This window comes from Myotis daubentonii, chromosome 2 (genome assembly GCF_963259705.1).
Source record: "Myotis daubentonii chromosome 2, mMyoDau2.1, whole genome shotgun sequence".
In the NCBI taxonomy this organism is placed as follows: domain Eukaryota; kingdom Metazoa; phylum Chordata; class Mammalia; order Chiroptera; family Vespertilionidae; genus Myotis; species Myotis daubentonii.
Window position 1 is genome coordinate 24267036 of NC_081841.1, and position 10194 is coordinate 24277229.

The following is a 10194-nucleotide window of genomic DNA, read 5'->3' on the forward strand; positions in this document are numbered from 1 at the left end:
AGCTTCCCCTTGGTGGTCAGTGTGCTCCCACAGCAGGAGTGCTGCTCAGCTGACACACGGGCACCAGACACTGGGCTGAGGGCTGGCAAGGGCAGCTGCTGTGGCACAAGCCTCTCCAGTGGACACTCCCCCTACACACCCGAGCAGCGGTGGTGGCAGGCGGCAGGCACAGTGGGGCCAGGGTGAGTGAGAGTGGCACAGCACCCAGCCTGGGCTCAGGTTCCTCCCTGGCTGCCTGCTGCTTCGCGCACTACCTCATGCTGTGTGTGATCTACTAGACAGCAGGCTGGAGCCAGTCAAGCTGGTGGGTAAGGCCGGACTGTGGTGGCGTGGAGGTCCACTGGTCCCCACAGGCCAGGCCAAGGGACCCCACCAGGACACAAATCCGTGCACCGAGCCTCTAGTAAATAGAATAATTTTCTATTCAAATATGAAACATGCTTTCCATATATACCTATGTTGTTACAAATGGCAGGATTTTCTTTGTTTTTTACATTTTTAAAATTGAATTTGTTTGGGGTGACCTTGGTTAATAAAATTACATGTTTCAGGGGTACAATTCTATAATACATCATCTGTATATTGTATTGTCTGTTCACCACTCTAAGTCAAGTTCCTTTCATCACCATTTACCCTCCTTTAACCTGTCCTATTTCCCCCACTACCCTTTCTTTCTGGTAATCACCATACTGTTGTCTATGTGTTGTTGTTTTTTCTTAATTCCTTCACCTTTTTCACCCAGAAAGAGTCCCACACCCTCTGGCAGCTGTCAGTGTATTCTCTATATCTATGAGTTTGTTTCTATTTTGCTTTTTAGTTTATTTTATTTATTAGATTCCATATATAAGTGAGATCATATGGTATTTGTCTTTCTCTGACTGGTTTATTTCACTTAACATGATACTCTCCAGTTTCTGAAGAAATCTAAAACACTAATTTGAAAGAATATATTCACACCTGTGTTCACTGCAGTGTTATTTACAACTAGAGTCCCAGTGCATGAAATTTGTGCATGGGGGGGGGGGACTGTCCCTTAGCTCTGCCTGTGCCCTCAGGGGATGTATGACTGCTGTATTAGGCCCTAAGGATCAGGCCTAAACCTGCAGGCAGACATCCCTTTGACAATCTGGGATGCTGCATGCATCAGTGACCATACTTTTCATACAGGTGAAAGGCATCTTGCCTTTGTATGGGCAGCTACATATTTTTGCCCTGATTATAAAAAGTAGTACATAACATGATCTTTCTGAGGCAGTAGTATCATTTTTCCCCATCTTATGGGTGGAAAAACCAAAGCAGAGAGAAGTTAAGTAATTGGCTTTGTCACACAGTTATAAGTGTCAGAATCAGGGCTGACCACAAAATGTTAAGCCAGAGTCCATGCACGTCATTGCTGCATCATCCTGTTTTTTCAGTGTTAGCGTAGCCTTGCCAAGTTTTAATTTTTACATCTAAGAGACTGTTCCCAATATATAGAGTAGGGACTCTAGGCCTGGCCAGTGATCAGGGCTGATCTGTGGGGTGACTGGCAGGCTGGGCCATCGGGGAGGACCCCTGCTAGCACCTACCTTGGCTGGCGGCCTGGGGCCACCCACTGTTCAGCCCTGCTCCCCCATCGCCGGTCGCCTCCCTCTCTGGGGGAAGACACTCAACACAGGAGCTGTCCCCAACCAGATTCTATATTCCTTATTGTTTATCATACTATGACTTGACATATTGTAGACAAGCAGTAATGCTACTAAGAGTGTTATCAGACAATAAATTATAAAACATCCAATAACTTGAGTTTGAACAACTTGAGATACTTTCTGGAGAAAAAAACGAACTTAACTCCCTATGCTTAAAAATTTACAAATGAATGAAATGCTAAATAAATAAATAAATAAATACACACACACACACACACACACACACACACAAATAAAAGGGAAACATGTAAATTGACCATCCCTCCACTACGCCCACTAGCCAATCAGGTTGAGTATGCAAATTAACACAACAAAGGTGGCAGCAGCCATGGAGCTGGAGGCTTGGGTTACCCTAGTGACAGAGGAAGCCAAGCTTCCCACTAGCCCTGGCTGCAGCTGAAGGAGTGGCTGGGGGCTTGGGTCTCCTGGCCAGCACTCAAGGAGGGGCTGGGGGCCTGGGTCTCTGGGGGGCATGGCCAGCTTGAAAACAGTCCTCAGCCCCTCACCCAGGCTGGCCAGGCATCTCAGTGGGAACCCCCCATCCTGAAGGGGCTCTGGCCAGCCTCAAAACGGCCCTCAGCCCCTTAAGCAGGCTGGCCACATTCCATGGAGTAAGAGTCCCCACTGGGTGGCCTGGCCAGCCTGAAAACATCCATCATTCCCTCACCCAGGCTGGCCAGGCACCCCAGCAGGAATCCCCACCCTGAAGGGGGTGTGGCCAGCCTGAAAACAGCCCTCAGCCACTCACCTAGGCTGCTCATGACCCCATTGAATGAGGGTCCCCGCTGGGGTGCATGGCCAGCTTGAAAACAGCCCTCAGCCCCTCACCCAGCATGGCCATGTCCCCCAGCGGGGACACTCACCCCATGGGGGCGTGGCTGGCTTGAAAACCACCACAGGCCCCTCGCCCAGGCCGCCCAATGCCCCAAGGGAACCCCCACCCTGATCTGGGACACCCTTCAGGGCAAACCAGCTGGCCCCCACCGGTGCACCAGACCTCTTTACTAATAAAAGGGTAATATGCTAATTAGACTGGGAGACCTTCTGAAGATTCTTCTGGACAAAGCCATGGTGGCAGGGCCGAGGTAGAGGCAGTTAGAGGCCAAGTTGTGGGTGATCAAGCCAGTGGAGGTGGCTGTTGGGGGTGATCCGGCCAGCGGTGGGGGGGGGAGGGTAGTTGGGGGTGATCAGACCAGCAGGGGGGGTCATTTGGGGGTTATCAGGACTGTGGGGGGCCAGTTTGGAGTAAGCAGGCCAGCAGGGGGGCAGTTGGGGTGAGCACACTGGCACAGGGGGCAGTTGGGGGTGATCAGGCTGACGGGGGAATTTGAGGGTGAGCAGGCCAGCAGGCAGAGTGGTTAGAGGCAATCAGGCAGGCAGGCAGGTGAACGGTTAGGAGCCAGCAGTCCCAGATTGTGAGAAGGATGTCCGACTGCCGGTTTAGGCCCGATCCCTGTAAACCAGCAGTAGGACATCCTTCCAGGGGTCCCAGATTGGAGAGGGTGCAGGCCAGGCTGAGGGACACGCCCCCTGTGCACGAATTTCATGTACCACACCACTAATTATATATATATTAAAATTAAGCAGAAAATTTATTTGTAATATTTGTTTGAGAAAAATCCAAGGAAAATACAAAATAAAGACAAACTTTAAAAATAATATATATCAAAAAGAAAAATTAATAATATATTTGGCCAGACAAAAGAAAAACAAGATATTTATAACTTATATAAAAGGTGATGGATAATCACATATATTAAGAGCACATACAGACCAATAAGTAAAAGACAGCCAATGTTGGCAAATGGGCAAAAATAGTGTGAATAGACATTTAACACACACACACACACACACAATCCCAAAATTGATTAAAATGTGAAAAAATACTAAATCTCACCGGTAATAACTGAATGCAATTTAACTAAACTGATCACTAATTTTGGCCATGATACTGACAACATTAATGACCTAATATATTAGAAAAAAATAGACACCATAGGGTTGGCAAATGTGTCTATTAGTGGTTATGTAGAAAAGTTTGAGTATACAAATCTACATATTTTCTCTGTACATAAATTTCTCATACTAAATAATAAATTAATGGCTCTGGGGAGTCAAATAAAGAAGTCCATAATAAGATTTTCAGATATCAGTGACGGATGTCTTTTAAAAAAGAAATCTTTAAATATGCAGTGCATATCCGAGAATATTATAGTCATTAAAACAATAAGAAATAATGTATATGCGATGGCATTGAAGTAATTCTAATATATACATTTTAAAGAAAAGGCATTTATTTTTTTATTTTTTAAATGTATTTTTATTGATTTCAGGGAGAAAGGGAGAGGGAGAAAAATATAGAAACATCAGTGTTGAAAGAGAATCATTGACTTAGCTGCCTCCTACACACACCCCCACTGGGGATCAAGCCCCCATCCCGGGCATGTGCCCTGACCAGGAATTGAACCTTAACCTCGTGGTTCATAGGTCAACACTCAACCACTGAGCCATGCTGGCCAGGCAAGAAAAAGCCATTTATTAGCTCATTCTGTGTTAGTGAAATACACATGGTATGCTTATGGGGAAAATAATCTTTATTTATTAAAATATGAGAAAGTATAACCTATATAATGTGCATTTTAATATATAATATATAGTATGACAGTAATAAAATCAATTTCTTCCTAGAATTGTTAATTAAGAGTCTTTCCCACCATAGATTTTTAACAATATGTTTGTTATTATTTATTTCCAGGTGCCTCAGCAATGGAGCTCCTATGAACTCTGACAATGTAATCCTATGAACTCTGACAATTCTGTTAAGTTTCATAAAGATATAAAATACCACTCTGAAAAATAATGGGGACTAACCATCACAAAAGGGATGAGTGGGGAGAGGGGATGAGAGGGAGAGAGGAAGAGGGCAAGAAGGTTTGATTGCAAGAGAGAGGCCACACCAACTGGGGCCTTGGGTTGGGAGTGTGGGAGCAGTGATGCAACTGCCCTCCCCTCTTCCACTCCTCTTCTTCATCTGATCAGTGGGTCTGAGCAGGGAGGAGCCCAGGGCTGAGGGGTATCCCCTGTGGGTCAAATCTGAAGCTATCATGTCGCTGTAGGTCAGTGATGGCGAACCTATGACACGCGTGTCAGAGGTGACACGCCAACTCATTTTTTTGGTTGATTTTTCTTTGTTAAATGGCATTTAAATATATAAAATAAATATCAAAAATATACATCTTTGTTTTACTATGGTTGCAAATATCAAAAAATTTCTATATGTGACACGGCACCAGAGTTAAGTTAGGGCTTTTCAAAATGCTGACACGCCGAGCTCAAAAGGTTCGCCATCACTGCATAGGTTGTAAGGATGGAGGTCAAAAATGCTTCAATTGAAGAGATAAGTACTATTTCCACTAAACCTAGAATTGTCTCCCATACAAATAGTCCTGATCAAGCAGCACACAAATGTACTAAAGAAGTAATTAATTGATTTTCAGGTTTTCAGATGACCTGTGACTTAGTCTACAGGAAAATTCTATCTATATTAGGCCTTACACTTTAGTTGACCAGCATTGTCATTGTATATCTCAATGTAATCCTATGAACTCTGACAATTCTGTTAAGTTTTATCCAGGTCATGTTATCCAATTATAATGCCTGCTATGCTGTTCTCTCTCAGGACAGAGCAAGGTATCTAACTGCAAGTGACACTTCTATTTTTCAGGTGATTCTGGAATTTTTGGTCTATTCAATCACATGATTTCTGTCAACTTGGATTTTCAATCATGGAATGTCCACAACAAGGAAGAGAAGAGAATGGAATCAATGGCAGTGGGATATGTGGTAATTTGATCAACCTTTTCAACCTATTTCCTTGACTATTTATCCTAAACTTAATCCTCTGTCACACATCTAAACCCAGAAGCCAAAATCAGGAAGGCCACCAGACTTCTCACATTTACATGCCCATTAGCTCACCTAACATTTCAGAATCACTAACAATTTACTAAGTAGCTCACAGTCTTGTGCCAAAGGCCAATACAACATCCATAATATTTCAAAAGAAGCTCAAAAAATTAAACCATAATTAGCACATAGAAATAATTCTTCAAATTTGCATTCTTGTAGACTTATAACCTCCAGAAGTTCCTCTTAGGTCAACAGTTAGACTTTAAATAGAAATCAGCCCACTGTTTACACAGCTGCCAGAACCACAAACATTGATATGGTGATGTCAAGTAATCAATCTATGATCTATATTTTAGCTAATACCAGGAAATAAATACGTTATGTGGAATCAGCCCACTTTTTTCATATCCACAGACTCTGCAGCATCTACTGTCTGCAGGAATATGTCTGGGCAAGTGAGTATAGATGCTTGCTTTATTCTTCATCAACCTCTCACAAGCTGAGCATAAGCACTATCTTTGCAATTTCTCCTCCATTGCTGCTCATTCAGCCCAAGACAAAACATACTTTCAAAATTATAGTTTCTTCAAACAAACTCCTTGCAGTTCCACTAGGGATGTTCTTCTCACTTTTGAACTTACAAATCTTGTAAACTGTTCTGATCATTATGTGTAAACAGTATTCAGCACCTTATGGACCCTACTTCAGTAAATGTGGATGGAATAAGTGAAGTATGGAAGTTGAGTATGGCACCTGCAGCTGCTGCTTACCCACAGGCTTTATCGGAAGACCAGAGGCCAGACTAGAACAACTTCAAATAGACTTTGAGATTCAAGAGAGTTGGCTGGATAAACTAAAACCTAAGGTCAATGAAATTAAGAATGCAACTTGAAGGCACCTAAAAAGATCACATTTCATATCCCCAATACCTTCACTTGAATAAATGTAGCAATTGAGAAGTTTTAATAGACAACTCCAGACTGAGGTGGGCTGCGTAAAGACATTGCTTGGTGTTTTTTAAGTCTGAAGACTACATTTTAATCTCAGCATTATCCGTAACTTTTCTGATAATATTAGATTCATAGATTCAGTGCCACTAAAATTCAAAACTCAAATGTCCACTATTGAAGCAACTCAAGACATAAAGGATAAAGAGGGAGCCCAGAAAAATCACACTATTAATGCCATTTGAACCATCAACTTTATCCATTGGAAACAGTGTGAGGGTCCAAGGCATTTCTAAGTTAAAAGTCCCTACATATTTTCTAAAACCAAAGCTAAAGTTCAAGAAAACACACTGACATTATGTTTCACTAATACATAAGATGTTTCCAAATTGAAAGTGTGATAATGTGGTGTTGTCCTAATGTTAAATGTCAGCCCACAGAGCTATAGTACCTCAGTTTAATGTTATAGGCAGGACAAATGCACAACATGAAAGTTTAGCTGTTGAAAGACTTGGTCACACATTGCCTACATTATCCTGTGATGGATAATTCAGTAACCTCTGCAGCTTTCATGGATATGAATATAGTTTATAACAAAAAGTTAATAAAAATTTTGATATAATTCATATCTACATAACCCCTAGCCTTTCAGATTCCCCTCCCCTTATGTATGTATGGAGGAATTTTCTGTGCTGAAATGTAGGAAAGCTTAGGCTTCTTTCTTCTTCCTTTCTAAAATATTTTGTGAATATCTTTAAATCAATCTCATCTTCTCTGCTTGTGTCTTATTCACTTTATTGCTCTAAAAAGTTCTCCATTTTGTCCTCTTTTTAGTGTTTCTGTTGTCAAGAAATATGTTTACAGAAATAGTTGGATTTCAATCTTTCCATTATGCAATTCACAGATAATTCAGGTCATTATTTCAGCCAAACAATAAGTAGCACCTCCGACCATGTTGACGTAGGCTGCGCTACACATCCTCTGAAAGCCACAGAGTCCGCCACGGCCTTGGCAGTGCTAGTGTTTGCTGTACACCTACAGGTGTGACCAAAGATGCCTCCTGCTGCACACACTCACAATGGTTTTTCTATGTATTCTTCTATATATATATGTGTGTAGTTTTTGTATACATTCAATGTTATTGGTCATATTTCACTTGTGTTTCCTGAGCATAGGAGTTATATCATCTCTTTTTCAATTACTCATAGCCCCTGAGAGCCAATAAATATTTTATATTTTTGTTACTGTTGTTTTTACTTGATAGGCATATGAAAACAAGAGAGAAAGGCTTTAACCTTTAAGGCCTTATGGGAGAGACAATGCAGGTGCCAACAGAGGAAACCAAAAAAAGAAGCAGAGCTTGGACACCCAGTTCCCCAATCTTAATTCCAGTTTCAGGAACAAACTCTGAGCTCAGCAGCCCATCTGTCCCACCAAAACATGGCGTTGGCACCTCTGAAAATCAACATCCCCAAGGAGATAGGTTTGTGTTTTGAGCTGAGGTTGAGAAGGGAGTGTTTAATAGGTCAAAAGTGAGAGACAGAAGAGACCAGATTAGGTGAGCAAAAAGGACCCAGTTCTATTGTGTTGCCTGAACATCTAACCCAAGAACTGGGGTCACATCTCTGCTTTGACAACATGGCTGGGGTCTGACCTTTTGACAACTCATCAGGAAATGGCTTGTTCCCAGCACTGTTGAGCCATATTCGGAGGGAAGAATCGCCTGTTGCTTCCACACAATGGGGCCCTTGTTTACTTCCTTGAACCAGTATCTCCTGAGATTGAGTGACAGCCCAAGAAAGGATGTGGGGTTCTGGATGGAAGTTGGACTTTTCTTAACCTTATTAAAATATACACTTTATTCCATTCTTCCCAAGCCAGGCTTAGAAGTTTCCTGCTCATGCACATGTGCTGAGTGGTTTCTGTGGGGGACCTTCCCCATGGAGCATATGTTCGTACTACTGCTGGGTAAGGCTCCTTGGTCCTGGTTCACCTTCACCCAGGCCCAAGCATGATTTGATTTGGGCTGTTGACCCTTCAAACCAAAGAATTTCTTCTGGTGGTTTCTGTAGCTGTCTTCTCAGAGCCGCGCCCTTCCAGTTGAAAGATCTGATGAAAGAGCTGTTCTGACATTTGTCAGTCTGTTCCATGTAGCCATGCTTCTGCTTCTATTGTATTCGTCAGTTTGTTTTGTTCATTAGATTCCACATATAAGTGAGATCATGTGATACTTGATATGATATCTATCTATATAAAAAGTTAATATGCTGAGTGTCCTTACCACCCTCTGGCTGGTCGCTATGATGTGACCACCAGGGACAGACACTCAGTGCAGGAGTTACCGTGACACGCACAGACAAAAGGCACCGTGGACCTGGCGCCCACAAAGCAGCAATTGGCTTCCCCCAAGTGGGACACAGGCCCTGCCACCACCTGGGAGCGACAGCCCACCAAATCACAGCTGACGCTGCCCAGACCTCATGGTGCAAAATGCTGCCCACAGCCCAGCCCAGCCAGGAAATGGTGGCTGTGGGTGCCGGGTAATGACGTCACATAGCAACACCTGGCTTCCTCTTCCTAGGATGACTAGCGTCTTTGCGGTTTCTTCAGCCCAGGAACACAGGTGGAAACATTATACACTTTAATCAAATTTCTGTGAAGCGTTCGCCCATACCTCATCTTATTTGAAGTCCTGGAGTAGGTAGATAGGAGACTCACTGGAATCCTATTTTTCTTCTCATTAGCCGGAAAATGGAGATTTAGAAAGCTTAGAAACTTGACCAGACTGAAAAGAAGTAAGAAATGGTGGACCTTGAAAATAACTTCAGGTTTTCTCTCTGCACAGAATCTAGTCAAGCACTGCTGCAGTTAAGAATTTTACCCTTTGTTCTTCCTGTGTGATCTACAAAAATAACCTGTTTCATGTTATGTTTGCTACTGTGTTGCTGACAATTACCTGTAAGAGAAGTTGGGGTGCTTCACTGGGCGGGAAAAAGTTCAGTTAAATCAGAAAGCAGGTTTAATTAAACAAGTTTATTCTATAGCTATAAAAGGCCAAGTTGACTAGCGCATGCACGTTACATATAAAGCTCTCACTGGCACCAATCACACGCATGTGTTTCCATCTGTCATTGTTGATCATGAATTTGGTTGACACTTCTATTATAGAAAAAGGGCAAATAGCGATATTAAAATATTTCTTCTAATCAATTTCATTTCAATGTGCACCGGGCCACTAGTATATAAATAAAATCCAAAAGTGAAATGTATTGATGGAGGAAGTAATTTAACATTGTATATTTTCAGGAAAATCTTACATGATGATGAAAAGTAAATTTAGTAGATATTTATCTAAGAAAATTAACATTGAAAGAGACTAAAATAAAGAATGCTCCTAGAAAGAAGGTTGTAGCTAGGCATTCCATTATTTAGATAACAAAATTATCTAAAAAAATAGGTGAGTGAAAAAGAACAATTGTTTACACTTTACTTTTGCTTCTTGTGAGTTTTTGGTTTGTGTACAAATGTTATGTCTTTTTGGATATTTATATCAGTTTGGAGTATTGTCTTGGTTTCCTTATGTTTCATGGTTGGTTTTTATGGGAGAAAATTTGCATCAGCTTAAATGTTTTGATTCTCCTTTCCTGTGT

The 10194-nt window shown here is 42.0% G+C and overlaps 1 pseudogene; it reads left to right on the forward strand.

Moving 5' to 3' along the window:
* Positions 1 to 5571: 5571 nt before the first annotated feature.
* LOC132225971 (TGF-beta-activated kinase 1 and MAP3K7-binding protein 2-like) lies at positions 5572 to 6618 on the forward strand (annotated as a pseudogene).
* The last annotated feature ends 3576 nt before the right edge of the window (positions 6619 to 10194 follow it).